General features: G+C 38.1%; 1 protein-coding gene across 9 annotated transcripts in view; it reads right to left on the bottom strand.

Moving 5' to 3' along the window:
• Positions 1-18,738, bottom strand: part of MECOM (MDS1 and EVI1 complex locus) — a 617,068-nt gene that overhangs the window by 357,425 nt on the left and 240,905 nt on the right. For 3 of the 9 annotated variants that reach the window (XM_081570792.1, XM_081570765.1, XM_081570791.1), the window contains exon 2: positions 4,361-4,468. The exons of the other annotated variants lie outside the window; for them this stretch is intronic. The gene's annotated coding sequence lies outside the window, so the exon portion shown is untranslated. The remainder of the gene's footprint in view (positions 1-4,360; positions 4,469-18,738) is intronic. 9 annotated transcript variants of the gene reach the window in all.

An 18,738-nucleotide genomic window follows, 5' to 3' on the forward strand; every position in this document is an offset into this window, starting at 1 on the left:
GGAAAAACATGGCCTGAGAGGATATATGCACCCCAATGTTCATTGCAGCTCTGTTTACAATAGCCAAGACATGGACACAACTAAATGTCCATCATCAGAGGAATGGATAAAGAAGATGTGATATATAGAGATATAGATATACAGTGGAATATTACACAGCCATTAAAAAGAATGAAATAATGTCATTTGCAGCAAGAAGGATGGACCCAGAGACTGTCATACTGAGTGAAGTAAATCAGACAGAGAAGCATAAACATCATATGATGTCCTTTATATGTTAATCTAAAAGGACATGATACAAATGAACTTATTTACAAAACAGAAACAGATTCACAGACAGAGAATGAACTTATGGTTGCTGGTGGGAAGGAGGCAGGGAAGGGATAGTTAGAAAGTTTGGGAAGGTCATGTATACACTGCTATATTTAAAATGGATAACCATCAAGGACCTACTGTATAGCACAGGAAACTCTGCTCAATGTTGTGTGAAAGTCTGGATAGGAGGGGAGTTTGAGGGAGAATGGCTGAATCCCTCCACTGTTCACCTGAAACTATCACAACATTGTTAATTGGCTATGCTGCTGCTGCTGCTAAGTCGCTTCAGTCGTGTCCGACTCCATGCGACCCCATAGGCGGCAGTCCACCAGGCTCCCCCATCCCTGGGATTCTCTAGGCAAGAACACTGGAGTGGGTTGCCATTTCCTTCTCCAATGCACGAAAGGGAAAAGTGAAAGTGAAGTCGCTCAGTCGTGTCTGACTCATAGCGACCTCATGGACTGCAGCCTACCAGGCTCCTCCGTCCATGGGATTTTCCAGGCAAGAGTACTGGAGTGGGGTGCCTTACTCCAATACAAAATCATAAGTTTTTAAAAAAGAACAATGCTTTCTGCTAAAGTACTAAAGTACCCAAAAGTGGCAAGGTCAGATGTGCCCTCCATACCTTACATAAATATTTATGTTAAAGAATTTCTTTGGGTTATATTTGTTACAGTGCTCTTATAATTGGAAAACCCATGCTGTTTCCACAAAAAAATAGATGATGTTCGCTATGTTTCTTACTTAGTTTCTGTGACACTCTGTTGGCAATGCCATGTGTAGCACCATCAAAATAATACCAGACAAATGCTCCTGATGGCTGGGGTCTATCAGCTTTCATAGCAGGTTTCTTCCCCTACAGCTGACAAGAAAAAGAAGCATCTTCCAAAGAAAATGAAGGCTAATGCCAAATGTCTCATCAATTCCTAGTAAAAATCTCTTTTTAAATATTAATTATGATAATGTTTGACTTTAAAAAAAAGGCAAAAAGGAAAAGTTTGAGTCAGGTGTAAAGAACATTAGGAATATTATGATCTCAACAATGTGATGTAACCAAAATATATAAGAATGTCACTAACCTTCATTTGACTGCAAACTGAACATGGGCTTTTCAAAGGACTGGAACAACCTCTCAGTTTGGATCAGAGATTTTTTTTCTTTAGAAAGTTTCCACTGTTCAGTTCAGTGGATGTTGAATTTCAGCTTCTGAAATACTATCTGCTACAGAGCACTTGGGTTTCCCAGGTGGCTCAGTGGTAAAGAATCCACCTGCCAATGCAGGAGATGCAAGTTCGATCCCTGGGTCGGGAAGAACCCCCAGAGGAAGAAATGGCAACCACTCCAGTATTCTTGCCTGGTGAATTCCATGGAAGAAAGGAGCCTAGCAGGCTATAGTCCATAGGATGGCAAAGAGTCGGACATGACTGAGCATATACACACAGAGCCCTTATTTTTATGTTTTATTTGTGGTCAAGAAAACACCAGTGACTAAAACCTCTATGCTTTATCCAAATTACTTTAGTAAAGAAATAAAACTAGGTTATCTTTAAAAGAACGTAGAGCCACAAGGAAGTAATAGGAGCAAGCACAGCCATAGAAAAGTCAGTGACAACTCTGAGGAAAGCTGGCCCTGTGCTCAGCAGGGAATATGCAAAAGGTGGTGGGTTCTAGGATGCCAGAGACCTCATGGGGCTGGGCACCTAGCAGAGACTTGCGTTTGTCAAACCAGGCAGAGATGCCACTAGAGGCCATTAACACTGTACTTGCTAGTCAGGTCAAAAGACACAATGGCAGAATAATTTGAGAAATCCTCTGGCAATTTATCAGCAAGAAAGAGAAAATAGGCTTTCTTAAACAGGTGTTTGGTGGTGGTTTAGTCGCTAAGTAGTGTCCGACTCTTGCGATCCCATGGACTATAGCCTGCCAGGCTCCTCTGTCCATGGGATTTTCCAGGCAAGAATACTGAAGTGGTTTGCCTGTCAAAAGCTTTTCATTTGTGTGTGAACACTCCCCAGTTCTAATATTCATTTTTAACCCTGGCACTTGTAAGGAGAAGGCAGGAGCTAACCATTTACAGGCTATTTTCTCAGCAAAGATTTACAATATTATTAGGGTAGGGGAAAGGCAGAAGTGAATGGATGGTGCATATTTTTAGGGTATTTTAAATGACTAATACCAGAGGGCAGATGTGAAGATTCTGGTTTAAACCTAAAGAACCACCAAGTGAATGTGAGTAATTCAAAATGTCAGCATAGTATCCAAGAAGAGTTCATTCAACCACAGAGAGACAACCATGTACCTCACCCTTTTACTTCAGAAACAGAAACATCCTCATAATCACACCTCTTTCCTCCTTAAGCCATGTAGGAATTGGTCCCATCTCTTTCAGTCAGCATCTACGCTTAGGGAAACAAACCAAGCACTGGAAATGACCCATCGCGTCACTTCAATCAAATTTAATCCTCCTCTCAACAACTGAAGTCTAAAACAACAGTGCCAAATCAAGCATCAAATTGAGACTTTTCATCTCCCAAATTCATGGTTCTCTCCATCAGTCAGCTAGCCTTGGGCGAGTTCAGCAGCTGTCACAGGCATAGTGAGAATGGTGTCCTCTGGCCTGGGAAGCCTCTTGATGAAGGTGAAAGAGGAGAGTGAAAAAGTTGGCTTAAAACTCAACATTCAGAAAACTAATATCATGACTCCAGTCCCATCACTTCCTGGCAAACAGATGGGGAAACAGTGACAGACTTTATTTTGGGGGGGGCTCCAAAATCACTGCAGATGGAGACTGCAGCCATCAAATTAAAAGATGTTTGCTCCTTGGAAGAAAAGCTATGACCAACCTAGACAGCATGTTAAAAAGCAGAGACATTACTTTGCCAACAAAAGTCTGTCTAGTCAAAGCTATGGTTTTTCCAGTAATCATGTATGGATGTGACAGTTGGATTATAAAGAAAGCTGTGCACCAGAGAATTGATGCTTTTGAACTGTGGTGTTGGAGAAGACTCTTGAGAGTCCCTTGGACTGCAAGGAGATCCACCAGTCCATCCTAAAGGAAATCAGCCCTGAATATTCATTGGAAGGACTGATACTGAAGCTGAAACTCCAATACTTTGGCCACCTAATGCGAAGAACTGACTCACTGGAAAAGACCCTAATGCTGGGAAAGATTGAAGGCGGGAGGAGAAGGGGATGACAGAGGATGAGATGGTTGGATGGCATCACTGACTCAATGGTCATGAGTTTGAGTAAGCTCCAGAAGTTGGTGATGGACAGGGAAGCCTGGCATGCTGCAGTCCATGGAGTCGCAAAGAGTCAGACACGTCTAAGCAACTGAACTAAACTGAACTGGGAAGCACGGGACTTGAGTTCTAGCTCCAAGCCCTGCAGCAAAGTAACATTGGCCATGTCTTTAATGTCCCACGATAAGTGAGCTAGATGATCCTCTTTCAGTTCTAAGAATCCACAAATCTGAAATTTGAATCATGAGGGAAATGTTGAAAATGAAGAAAGAGAAGAGACTGTGGCAGTGGCTTCCTCCTACCTGAGCGATTAAGCGACTAGCAAACACATTTCCTCACAGGACACTGGTGTGCAGTACTGGGGCAAGGCAGTTTCCTCCAAGGAAGCAATTACAGGTAGTGAAAAGGAAAAAGACAGCCCCACTCATTGGGCTCAACTATGAATCATTTTCAAGGAACAGGCTTGCCACATGATTCCATATTCAGTTCCAATTTCCTTCAAAAATGAAGAATTTGCAACTGTACAAACCAAGCTTATAATTCCCGAGAACATGACATTTTAACTTAAGATGGGCACTAAAAAGTTACAGGAAGATGCTTTACCTGGAAAAGAACATGTACTTTGAAATAGGTATGTATAGGAGAATTTTGAAAATATCTAAAATAAAGACTATTTCTTAAATGAACACAATTTTATGCTGGGTATGTTTTCATCTCCTGTAAAGGATCTCAACATGCCACAGAAATATATAGTAGACAAATTTACAATGATGGCAATGTACAGTATTTTTCTTGTAACTTACATCTCCTATGAAGTCACTGTGGTCATGACAAACTCCAATCCTGTTGGAATGACATTCAGAGAACTCACTGAGAGGTGACACACGGTCTAACAAGAAGACGTCTACAATCTGTAACAACCAGGAAACAGGGTAAGGTTTCTAGATTCTTCAGGGCTAAATTATTAGGTTCTGGTGGCTCTTAAATTTTGATCATTTACTGTGAACAATCTTCTTAAAGTGCATTATCTTCTTCTTTACTCTTTTTTGGGAACACAAGTATTGCACCATGTGAGATTTCAGCTGTTTCAGGACACCATTAAGAAATGCAGAGTTGTTTGTTACAATGAGTATTTTCAGATTGCTGTGCCATTTTAGATGGCATCTCTGCTTTCTTCCCCCATGTCTATTGCCAATCTCCTCTGCTAGTGATACTCCACTATCAGATAGTCTGATAGTCCACTGTCAATAAGTCTAATTCCTGCCATCTCTCTAGTATGTTCTACATGGTGCCATGATGGCTTAAACCCTATACTCCTTCTTACTTTCCTTTGGTCCCAACCTTTCCTCCTGCTGCCTGTTTGCACTACCCTGTCTTTGTAGCCTAGGCCAACCAATGAGAATACTCCCTTCTTCTGGTTGGTAAACCAAACAATTACAGTACATCCTTCTGTTTTAAAAAATCATTTCACTTTTTTCTTCTTTATGTTTCCAGTCCTTACAACTCTTCTCTATATTAAGGTTGGAAGATGTCACTGTTTAGACTCAGAAATTCTCAGGGGTTTCTAAGTTAACATCTTCAGAAGGTTAGAGGGGGACCCGAACAATAAATAGGTGGATATGACTAAAATTCTCTTTTCTCTAATATAGATTATCTACAGTAATCCAAGCAAGAATCTAGGCTTCTTAAAAAGAATAAGCAGGCAGTTAAGAACCAGGCAATTAACTTTTGGTAAAGAACCTAGACAACCTTAAGAAGAAGAAAATTTATGCCTCATGATATAATATTCTATGTTGTGCAAACAAATAAGAATTATTAAGTATCTTATTTTGCTCTTTATATAGGTTCTCATTTTTAAAAAACAGTTACCAGTGGAAAGCTTACTTAGACCAATAAATATTCCCAATAATATGTTTGAGGCTCAGATTTTATTTGTTGTTATTTTTGTTATTTTATTTTATTTGTTGCCCAAGTTGCTGTGTGTGACATTAAAACTTATGAGGAATTAGTGTAACAGTGAAGAGAAAATTGATGTGTTTCAATAACAGAAAATGGACACCATGATCATTTATATTCCTGAATGGTGTCTAATATAATCAAAGTTTAAACTGGATATCAAATATGGAAAAACTATAAATAATGCAACTCAGTTTATAACAGAAACACAATATTATTCCCAAAGTAAAGTAAATCACAGGGAAAGAGTAAATTTTCTTTTTACAAGTATGAAACTTTGTTTCTTTTCCTTGACCTAGAACCCGAAAGTTTTTGTCTAACATGTCTAAGAAATTTGACTTCATTGAGTGAAATTTAAAAGAACAATTACTTTCATTTTTAAGGCCTAAGATATTAATATTAAAATCTTCCCAAAATCAATAGCCTTAAAAATTAAATTTTACTTTTAGCAAAGATTTGCCTACCCAGGTCCCCTAATACATCAATGTGCATTAAATAAAGCCTAAACCATATAGCCTAGTGAAAAATATATGGAATTTACAGTAAGAAAAATCCTCTTTAAATCCAAGTTCTGTCATTCACTAGCATGCAAACGTGGACAAGTTACTTTACCCCTCTGAATACCCATATTTTTATATGCAAAATAAAACACTACTAACCTTGTTGTGGAGATTCAAAATAAGACACTTGGCATAGTACAGAGAAGATAAACAATAAACTATAATTATTTTCAAAAGAGTACTCTGGTAAGCAGAAAGTGTTAGTCAATCAGTCGTGTCCGACTCTGCAACCTCATGAACTGTTTGCAACCCCATAGACTGTAGCCCCCCAGGCTCCTCTGTCTGGGATTTCCCAGGCAAGAATACTGGAGAGTAGGTTGCCATTTCCTTCTCCAGGGAATCTTCCCCACCCAGGGATCAAACCAGGGTCTCCCGAATTGCAGGCAGATTCATTACCATCTGAGCCCACCAGGGAAGCCCACTGAAGAAATAACTAAATTGAGATCATAAGTCTATGTTCTATATGTTCTAAGAGTGTCTCTCAAACTGTAAAGTGCAGAGAAATCACCTGAGGTCTTGTTAAAATGCAAGTTCTGATTCAGTAGATCTGGGTAGAGACTGAGATTCTGAATTTATAACAAGCTCCTAGGGAATTCTAATATTGCTCATTGGTGAACCACATTTTGAGTAGCAAGGATTGCTATGAATCTGGGTGTTATGATTCATTACAATGTTCTTGATTCATAAGAGACAGAAGTTTCTTAAATGAAGACTTCATACATGGAGGCTCCAAGAGGAAAAAGAAAAAAGAAAGGCACCTTCCAGAAGCCAATTAACCTCTTTAGCTTTACAGGGAAGAGTTCATCTACAGTTCCTTTCCATTAAAAATTTTTGTTTCCTTAGAACTCATAACTATACTTAACTTTAAAATTTCTGATTCTCTGAAAGAAGGAAACTATATAGGATCTTTTGCAAATATTAAGAAGTAGTGAATAGGGGGACTTCCCTGACAGTCCAATGGTTAATACTCTACACTTCCAATGCTGGGGTCATGGGTTTGATCCCTGGTCAAGGAATTAAGATCTCACATGCCATGCAGTGCAGAACAGAAAAAAAAAAAAAAATCACCCCCCCCACCAAAAAAAGCAAACAAACAAAAAAACAAGGAGTAAATAGGAGGAAATCACACTCTGTTTTGAAAGATGAGTGTTACAGATTGATGTATCCTCCCAAATTCAAATGCTGAATCCCTAACCTGCAATGTGATAGTAGATTTAGAAGAGATCATGAGGCTGATGCCCTCATGATGGGATTAGTGGTCTCATAAGAAGAGGAAGAGACCCTAAAGCACTCCTCCACCCCACCTGTTCTCTCTCCATCATAAGAGAATATAGCAACAAGATAGTCATCTGCAAGCCAGAATGAGAGCCCCTACCAGGACGTGATCATGTTGGCACCCTGATCTCTGTCCTCTCAGTCCCTAGAAATGTGATCAGTATCTGTTTTTAAGCCCCTTTGTCTATGGCGGCTTATTATAGCAGCCCAACTTGACTAATACAATAAGGATACTATAGAAAAGCTTGCTGAAACTAATCATACAGACTTATTTTTGATGGGAAGTCTTCTTAAAGATCTTTGACATTAATGAGAATTTTTGAACATGGCTCCTAATAAGATGCATTAGCAGTATAAGGGACATAAGGGAACCACTAAATATAACTCCAATTTTAGATGAGAAAGCTGAGGCTCAGATGAGGCTCGTGACTTGTTCCAACTCAATAGTATCATATAAACAAAAACAAAAACTCAGTTCTCCTAAGTCCTACTCAAAGTGCTTCATAGGTTTTGAATACTTCTTTCTGATATGGAATCCTCATTATGTTAATAATTAAATCATCATTAATTATCAGAGAGTTAATATTTAACCCTGAACCAAAACCAATGTTGGTATGTATGTAGAAGACAGATGTGGCCTGACATAGTGAGTTGATATTTACATGGTTTCCAATGGTCCCAGAGATTTAGTCTAAGATGCAAGCAAGCCAAAAAATGTACCTTTCTTCTCTGCCAGAATTTATAGTCAAATGCTGAATGCTTCCATTAAGTCTATGACATTTCATCATCTTCTCAACAGTCCCATAGTTATTACAATTGAAATAAAGAAAAACTCACTATTCTGGGAGACCACCTCCTGTAGGACTGGCTCAAGAGCTAAATTTCTTAGTCTAACCTTGAAAACTGAGACAAGCATCTTCAGGACTGCAGAGGTTTCATCAAATCCCTACCATGCAAAGACCATGATGCTCTGGTTTAAAAGCTGAAAATAGCATCCTTTCAGTGACACAGCTAAACCCTCCATCAGATTTTATGGTAGTAAAACTTCAGGATGGCTTTCAAACTCTTTCTGATCTGACCAGCAGTACATTTCTCTAAGTCTACCACAACTTCCGGAACAAGTTGGCGGTCAATCTCCAGTTAGTCTAAAAAAGTCACGGCTCATGACCCCTCTGATCTGAGATCTTGAAGTCACGACTGTACAAGCCTCCATCTTCACCATGACGTGAAAGAAGACGGTTGTTCTTCTGAAGGGTACACAATGTGAAACATGACTGGCAAGTTTTCTCCATAAACAGAACAAATCTATCCCTCACAGAGCTGCCTTTATTTGAGCAAGACATTTGCAAAGCTTAGCGTCTCCTTGAATCTATTAGAAACCCTTCCCTGAGTGAGGAAACAGACATTGTAAATGAACCATGACTCAGAAACCCCCTTGTACCAGAAAATATCCTACAGATTCCAGAGGCATTTTATGTTCTGTCTATTTTCCTGACATACTAGTTCTAACTATCTGATTCATTTATTTTTTTGTTTAATGCTTTAACCAGTTTCAATAGATTATTACAGTCGAACAAGTGATTTCTTTCAGGGTTAGGATTTTTTTCTCCTTCTGACTTTGGAAGAGTTTCAGATTCTGTTGAAGGAAAGGCTCTTTTATATACTACAGAAACACCCCATACCGTATATTCAGCTCAGCTACAATAAGAAAAGCCAGACCCAGATGTCCCAAGCTAAACAGAGGAAAAGGGGGAAAGTAAAAACTTAATGTTCATTTGCAGAAAGTCCCTACCTGCATACACCCCAGATAACCAGTTGGAATCAATGAAAATTTATAAGCTTACAGAATAAAAATCTAATTCCCTCATCTCAGAGGACCTTGCAGCACTTTCCATTTTTTATATTCTACACAGATGACTTCAGTGGCATACAGAATAACTCAACAATTAAGAGAGAAAGAATGTTCATTTCCATGCTTTTTCCAGTAGAAAACAGAACTGTGAGTCACAAACTTGAGTTACCCATGCACATAACCTTTATTTAGCATATACGTATTCCCTCAGATTCTGTCCAAATCTGGCCCATCATTATTCATTTGAATAAAAAGATAAAAAATTATTATGACCTTTGATTCAGAGATTTCATTTCTAGAAATAAGACCATGTGGGAAAATATATCTAATAAAGAACAATCATATATAACATTTGTTGAGCATGTATTACAAAGCAGGCATTGTCCTAAGACTTTATATCCAGCATATAAGCACAACTCTCAGAGAAATGTACTATCACTTTATCCACACTGGCTGAAGACATGGAAATTTTGTAAAGGTCCCTTAATCAAACAGCAATCAATGGTGCATATTCAAAAGCCCACACGCTTAACCATTCAACTGAAATATATATGACTGTTATAGCATTGTTAATGATCATGAAAAAATATTCACAATCAAATGTCTAACAACACAAGCTTTGAGAAAATAAATACAATGGAATTCAAAGCAGCCATATGTTGAAGAATAGTATCATACAACATGAGAAAATATATGTAACGTACTGAGTGACAGATTTTCAAAACCGATAGCATGAAGAGATGCCCTTTTTGATCAGATAAGATTCATACAGAGGGAAAAAGATGAGAAGATGTTGAAAGTGGTTATTTCTGAGGATAAGCTTATGTGTGATGTTTTTCTTTGCTATTTTTTGTATTTAACAATATTCCACAATAAATATTGCTGAAATACTTTTCCATTTGAAAAGTTAGTTAATAAAATTACCTAGTAAACTATCTCGAAAAGCTCTACTAACACAAAAATATCATTTTTATTGAATCTGTTGTAAACATTGTAATTCAGATTTTTCTAAAAGCCCATGTGAAGATATCAGCTAACAGACTTTAATATTATAAGAAATATGTCAACAGCATTTTTTTGATGGTTCTGCCAGGTAAGTGCACACTCCTTGGGAAGACCTGGGGACACAGTTTAATGAAAAAGTCATTTATAGTCTTGAGATGCAGCCCATGCTCAAACATAGCACAATTTCAAGATGGTGGACACCTAGACAGGGTGAAGGAGCCTCTGCTGCTCAGGCGCTTCACTGGGAGATTGGTTAATAACATCATTGTGTTCACAGCAGATGCCTAAAGCTTCCAGACATGGTGGTAAATTGATGGTCGCCCTCCTTCCTTCTTAGTTCACTCATGCTTAAAAGTGTTTTTCCCCTTTTAAAATCCATCTGATTTGAAGTAAATGAATAGTTTTCTGCACTAAGAGCATGAAACATATGCAAGCCAGTTTACGGCAGTCACAAGTTTAGTAATTACCGAAGTAAAAGGGCTAGAAGAGTAATTACAGTTAATATGAGATTTATTGAGCTGCACACAGGACAGAGAAAATTGTACAATACAGGCTTGAGATTCCCTTTTCCAAATGTGAAACCATAAAATGTTGATATCGTGCAACCATCAGGTTAGTAACATAAGGCAAGTGGAGACCATGGGAGGAAGAGACTGGCATTTCATGAATGCCTACTATGTGCCAGACACTATACACCTGTATATAAATTAAATCTTGGTGACAACCCTCATTAGAAATAAATTAATCAACCCCTAAATTACAGATGAGGATATTAACAACCAGGGAGCTCTATACCCAGCTATATATCCAGTGCTCCCTGGTTGTTAATGGTCTATAAATTCTTTCCACTGGGCCACATTTCTTCAACAACAAGCACACATACACAAAAGAGAGCTTCTTAAGGTGTGAAACCTCTTTTTCAAAAGCTTTTAAATTTTTCGTTACTCACTTTTCCTCAGATGTTGTTTAGTCATTAAGTCGTGTCCGACTCTTTGTGATCCCCACCGGACTGTAGCCCGTCAGGCTCCTCTGTCCACGGAATTCTCCAGGCAAGAATACAAGAGTGGGTTACCATTCCTTCTCCTTCCTCAAATGTTACAGACATGCTAATTGATACATAATTTTTAAGCTTTTCTCCTTCTCTTTTTCTATCAAAATCATGATGTTTCATTATATACTATTATTTAAAGTCACAGAGTTGTGTGTGTGTGTGTGTGTGTATGCTTAGTCACTCAGTTGTGTCCAACTCTTGCAACCCCAAGACCCCTGGCAGACTGTAGCCTCCCAGGCTCCTCTGTCCATGGGATTCTCCAGGCAGGAATACTGGAGTGGGTTGCCATTTCCGTCTGCAGGGGCTCTTCCCCACCCAGGAATCGAACCTGGGTCTCTTGCATTGCAGGCAGACTCTTTACTGACTGAGCTATGAGGGAAGCCCTCACAGAGTTATACTAGTCTCTATTTTCTTTACCAAATGCTATTCTTTTCAGTTTTTAATGCAGTATAATTCCACATCTCTTATGTCTCTTGCATTGAAGGTGAGTTCTTTACCACTAGTGCCACCTGGGAAGCCCAAATCAACTATACTTCAATTTAGGGGAAAAAAAGAAAGGCAACCTTGTATTGACCAAACAATTGTGGTGAACTTGACATATTAAACTGATAGACACCTCAACTCAAGTGTGAGTATATCACGTTCTAAGTAATTTGCAGCACATCTTGAACAGAAGATGGATGGCCAGGGAGAGAATATTTATTAAAATAAATAGTACCACTATCACAGAGAGAAGTTTGGGGACTATTACTATTATCTTTTTATTTTTTTACCATCAAACTCCTTTTCAGGGCAAAATAAGTGCGTTTGAAGGCTTCCCTGGTGACTTAGTGGTAAAGAACCTGCCTGCCAATTCAGGAGACACAGGTTCGATGCCTGGGTCAGGAAGATGCCCTGGAGGAGGAAATGACAACCCACTCCAGTATTCTTGCCTGGGAAATGTCATGGAGAGAGGAGCCTCGCAGGCTACAGTCCATGGGGTCACAAAGAGTCGGATACAACTAATCAACTGAATGGTACCTGATACGACAACAAAATATAGAAAAAAATCAGTGAAAAGGTGAATCAATATTATGAATTGAATTATGTCCCCCACAAACACATATCTTGAAGTTGTAAGCTCCAGTACCTCAGAATTTAACTATATATGGAGAATTAGTTAAATGGAGAATAGGTCTTTAAAAAGGTAATTAAATAAACAATGAGGTCACTAAAGTGGGCCTAATCCAATATGTCCTTATAAGAAGCGGAGATTAGGACACAGACATTATGCTTGCACTGTGGAAAGACCATACAAGGACCCAGGAAGAAGGCAACCTCCATCTGCAAGCTCAGGAAAGAGTCATCAGGAGAAATCAAACCTGCCAGCACCTTGATCTTGAACTTCCAGCTTCCAGAACTGTGAGAAAATTAATTTCTGAGGTTTAAGCCACTTAATCTGTGGCATTTTATTATGGCAGCCTTAGAAAATGAACAGGCAAATCTTGGAAATTTGTTGAAGCATGCCAATGATGTAGCGGTAACTCTACTGTACTTTTTTTGTATTCACAAAATATTTTTTATCTCAAACTATTTGTTAGAAACAAAGCCCTTAAAGATTTTATCTATTCTTTTAGACCAACAAACCAAAACAATGAGAGATTTTTGTGATGAAAGGCATTGGACTCAAAGGCAGAAGCCCTGGGTCTAAGTTTTTACTCTGCCACCGCCCAGAAAGTTCTGGATCAGGTACCAGGAGGGGATAGAATTAAAAAGAAGAGACAAGGAAAATGAAAAGAGATCCTGCCTTAAAGAAATTCATGGTCTAGGAGAAGAGCCAGACAAGTGGAGAACTATAAAACAAAGCCAAAAACTAAAGTATGCGGCACAAATGAAGTCCTGGAAACAACAGACAGAGTGTTAATTAATTTCATCTAAAAACAATTGTCAAGGTATCAAAATCTGTAAAATGAGAGACTGGAGTCAATTCTAAAGTCCTTTAGAAGTACAAATTTCTATGACACTGAAATCCTCTACTATAAATGGCTTTGGCAGTTAATAACAGAATGAGAAGTCGGATTACTATACGATTCCAAAACTGTTGGACAAGTCAATCAAACCTCCTATCAAAGCACTGTGTGTTGGGGCAGGGTAGGGGGTGTATATGCGTGTGTCTACTGCACTAGAAGTGATGTGGTAAAAGTTAAAGTGTTTGTCACTCAATAGTGTCCAACTGTTTTGTGACCCCATGGACTGTAGCCCACCAGGCTCCTCTGTCCATGGGATTCTCCAGGCAAGAAAGAATACTGGAGTCAGTTGCCTTGCCCTTCTCCAGGGGATTTTCCTAACCCAGGAATAGAACTCAGGTCTCTTGTTTTGCAGTCAGATTCTTTACTGTCTGAGCCACCAGGGTAGTGCACGCACATACGTGTGTGTGTGTGTAAGAGATTTCATTTTCATAATTAAAAAGTTTTGTAGTGAAACTAACAGCTCACATTGATTCAGTTTTAGTCTAAGTGGTGAATACAACCCCAAATTAAGCTCCAGTGTTGACAGAATCTACCTTATTCTCTATCATAAACCCAGAGCCTAGGATGGTATGCACCTCAAAGCACATATTCAACAACTTTTCTGTCAGATCATAGTAAAATTTATGAGAAGAAAACATCTTGAAAATCTTGCTCAAGAAATATCCTAATTTATACATGTCCAGAAGCTGCATGAATATTTTAATGAATAGGTTGAATGGATTTGACATGAGAAGATTTGGGTTCCAGGGCCTTCCACACTCAAGAGTTGTATAACTGACACTGTTACTACAGCTCTCAGCCTCTCTGTTGTAACTGGTCAGATGGGATCAGCGATCCCAAAAATTTCTATATATCAATGGATTGTTGTGAAGATCAAATAATGTTCATAAAAATTGCTTGAACACAGGTGAAAGGAATGATACAAGTGCACAATTAGGTGATCTGTATGTAGTAAAGAGCCCCACTGTCTCTTCAGAGATATAATTGACTTATACTTTGGAGACTTCAAAGGGACACTTAACTGTAAAAAAAAAATAATAATAGTAAATGCTGAAAATAAATAAGAATAGCATGAGTTCCAAGAAGGCAGAAATGGAAAGGCCATTGATGCCTGCCCCAGCAAGATCTGGCTTTGAACAATAAGTCCATCCCATTCACAGAACTAGCTAAAAGTAATTTGTTTTTTAATAAATCCTCATTTCCAATATTCTGAATGGCATCTGGCAGAAAATGTTATATAGCTATAAAATGTGATCATCAGGGCCATTTGAAGACTTTTGTCTGTCTAGCTACTTAATTTTGGAAGCTGCAACTTACATCAAATCAAAAATTAAGATGTACCCACATCCTATATTCAGTATAATTCAAACACTAGATGGGCTGAATTGTAGTTGGCTGGCCAACGTAGTACCATAGTGATAAATGTTTAGTGACTTTCATTTTACCTCTTTCATTCATATTTTGAAGCCAGTACTTTTTTTAAGTAGACCTTTAAAAAACTAGTAGCACCCAAGCTCTCACCCCACAGTGGTAACAGATAAAACAGCCCCAACTTTCATAATTGTGCGATTAGTTACTTTGTGTAATTGCACTGAATTCTAAAAGAGAAGAAAAAGTTTTCACTCACTGTTTCCTAGTAATCTTAGTACACAAGTCTATTTTCCCCACCTGCTATGTTTGCCTAAGACTGGTCATTTGTTACCTGCTAGTTCCAATTGATTTCCTTTGCCTTCACCTCCTTTTAGCCATGAGTGCAAAGAACAGACTGTACGATTTATACCAGCCATCTAGTACCAATCATTAGATAACAAGACCCTTTACTGAAAGCATTTAGAGTAAAACAATACTTTAAGTTTACCTTTGCTTTCATTTCCTTCTTTATTACACTAGGTTCAAAGTGAGGCCAAAAATGGTATCACAAGGCTTATTTAGACATCCAAGCAAAGAATGCCAAGTCATTCTAAATAAATCCCTCAGCTCCAGCAGAATTTTACACATTTTCAAGTGCAAGTTTACTACAACATTCTGGGGTTTGGTTTTCCCCATGTCTGCTTCAGTCACTGTCTTTACATTTAAGGGGAAATGAGTCATATTAAATTATGCTCCAGCAAATATCCTATAAAGCTATATCTAAGCCATCCTGTTTGCTAATAAAAAGATAAGATGTGTCCTCTGAAAGACACAGTTGGACCATGCCAAAAGACTTACGGCAGAGTTAGACAAACCTAAAGTTGTTATCTGGTAGGGAAATCTGAACTTATGGCCTTTCTTCAAGTGGGCGGGGTAGGAAGGGAGTAGCTGCTATCTGTCAGCCTTGAAAACTCGGGCTTATGGCAGGGATGCTGGGAACTTCCTGTGGTTACTAAGAGGCTACAGTACCATGCTTAGATGTCTTGATAATTATTTTCTAAAGTTGGCACTGCCCACTGGCTTACCTTTGCTAGTAGAACGTTATCAAGAGCAGCATCTTCCAGAATTATAGTATTCTAAGATCCATTTGAAGAAATAATGGTCTCTTCCAACAAATGTTGGGGAGGAAAGTCCATATTTTAAACTTTGAGCTCAAGTTGACTTCTGTAATTAGTAATCCCAATCAGATTTCCTGATTTATTCACCCAATTGGACTCAAGGTCTCACAAACTAATATTTGTGAGTACAACTGCCAAGGTGAATACAATTGGGTAGACTGGTCTGCCATAAACCCTAAAACCAAATATGCATGGTTTTGAGCTTTTCAGATTATTTTATTTAGGATCTCTGTTCATTCTCATAGATTAGTGCCTGCATATGTAAATCCCTACAAGGGTCAAACATAAAAGGTAAATGAGGTATAAAGCAATAGAGGATGGTAAAGACAGGGGGACTGGAAAAGCCCTGCCTCATCCAAGGGGGGCAGTTGCCATTTGGCCATGGTTGTTTGATGCCATGTACAAAACTGGCCTGGTATGGCCAGATGGTCTGATACTTCAAGAGAAGTCAGAAGTTTGGATTTTTGAGTAAGGTTTCCTTGTTTGTTTATTTGCATGTTCGATTTACGTGTTGGCTTAACCGAGCCTATATATATCAGCAACTCACTTGTAGCCCAGGGGGCCAAGAGTTTGAGACCTGGTAAGGATCCTATTTAATTCTGCCACTTTGGCATGAATAATATGAAACTACTACTGCCATTCTTTTGTTTTCTTTGTTTTTATTTAGCCTTAGCTGATTTCAAAAAGTTTCTTAAGTATATTCAACAACAAGGAAGTGTGGGAGTGAAAAAAGACCCATGAAACAGCAAAGCAGGTGTCAAAGTCACACACACATACGCGTGCACACACACACACACACGCACACACATACACACACACTCACATTCTTCATTAAAAACTACCAGCCAGAAAAACTTTCAAATATGGAAATTCACCATATGGATAAATAACTTCAACTTTGTAGATTACAAAGAGTCCAATTAATCTATGCATCTATTTCATCTGTTCTCTTTAGTATTGGATTTTAAAATGTATGCACTGTGAGGTGATACTTATATCAAAAACTACAAACAGTGCTTAAAGATACACAGAACCTTCTTAAAGAAACACACACATTCTTATAAGCACAGTTAAAAGGGGAAAGGTTAAAGGCTACACTATTCTGTGCCAAGAGTCTGCTCCAGCTGCAACTAAATAGTGGTTCTCAGGCTTAATTAAATAAAGACCCGTGTAAATTCTAACTGTTTACTATGTGATTAGAACTTTTGGAAAAAAAAAAAGCTCATATTTGATTTCCTTGTTGTCTGCACTTGCCCAAACCCTTTACCCACCAGGTATGTACTGAAGCTGTGTAAACTCAACATTTTTCTTTTGGAATCAAGAGTAAGATACAAAAGTTTATAGAAACAATGAAACCCAATTGTGGAAAATTCATTTTATGTGAATGAAAAAATAAATAGTCTCAGTAATTACAACCAATGTTGTCATGATGAAATTTCTCCCAATAACATTGAGAGCAGTAGTTCTTAACCTTGGTATAAAAATCATCTGGGGCGCCTTTTAAAACTACAAATATCCAGGCCTGTCCCCAGAGGTTTATCATGACTATGGGTGAGCCCCTAAGTGATTTGAATACTAATGATCCAGGGACCACCTTTGAAGAAGCACCAATCTAGAGAAAAACCCTGCTTCCAAATTGAACACAGTAGTGCTATTTTGGGGCTCCCTAGGTGGCAAAGTGGTAAATAATCCACCTGCCAATGCAGGAGACTCAAGAGACACAGGTTTGATCCCGGGATTGGGAAGATCCCCCTGGAGGAGGGCATGGCAACTCATTCCAATATTCTTGCCTGGAAAATTCTGTGGACAGAGGAGCCTGGCAAAGTCTGACACAACAGTATACACACACATGTGCTATTATCTGAATTCACTTTGGGGAAAAAATGGGCTTGTTCTTAATAACGGAGACTAGCAGAAGCAGCCTCTTCAATTATACCCATTCTTCAGTTTCAAACTAATTAACTAATAATTTTGTTTCCTTTTTAGTATTTTTAAAATTCAGTGTATTTAAATAAGGAGTGTCACATGTCCTTTAATATTTTTAAAATTTAATTCATTTTAAAAGTATACAAATAGATTCTGAGATAATATACAAAATATACAGTCAAAATTTTGATATTTGCAGACATTCTTAGGAAAAGAAGCACACTTTAAAAGCAAGCAAGTATAAATGCATAATTCAGTTAGTTTTTCTTTAATTTGTCCTTGGCATTGATGAAGAGCAAATTAGCTACTCTCTTTGGGTGCCTACCAGAAATAATAGTAACAAGTCGAGCTTTTTTCCCTTCTCAGTAATATGTTCCTTTGTAGATAAGCACTGTGGAGAGGTAAAATAATGTCTTTAAAAGTTTACTGTTTTCGTGTTCTAAGATGTAAATGATAGGAGAAGGACTGGGAGCTATTTCAGAAATATTTATTCCATTGAGACAATGGATTTTGGTCATTAGAAGAAAGAATCATGGACTATCAAAATGAAACAAAAAGACGTTTTTTGCTCGACATCAAGTTTCAACACATAAAGAGTAGGCACCTTCTCACAATATTGTACATTATTGTCTTACAGAATGAACTGAGGGTTCAGATAGACATATTATGGGAAAAGCTTTAATGATGTGAGACAAATTTTTAAAGAGGCGATGTTTTGATTTTTAAAGAATTCAGTAAATATAAGGATAGAGTTAACAAATGTGTTTTTCTTGCTTTTGCTCTCAAAACTATTCAAATCACTTATTAATCTCCAGTCTGTTTCATCAATCTTTTATGATGTGTTACAAAGAGTTTTTCAAATTTAAATTTCATTACATCATTTTATAGTTGTAAACCCTGACCACTATAATTCTTGGTTTTAACTAGGCTATGAAGAGAGGAATGTATTCATTAGACCACTCCAGGACTAGAAGCCTGCAGTTTAACCAAGATTAAAATAAATAAGATGCCAATGTTCA

This window comes from Giraffa tippelskirchi, chromosome 2 (genome assembly GCF_054371585.1).
Source record: "Giraffa tippelskirchi isolate mGirTip1 chromosome 2, T2T-mGirTip1v1.2.pri, whole genome shotgun sequence".
Lineage (NCBI taxonomy): Eukaryota > Metazoa > Chordata > Mammalia > Artiodactyla > Giraffidae > Giraffa > Giraffa tippelskirchi.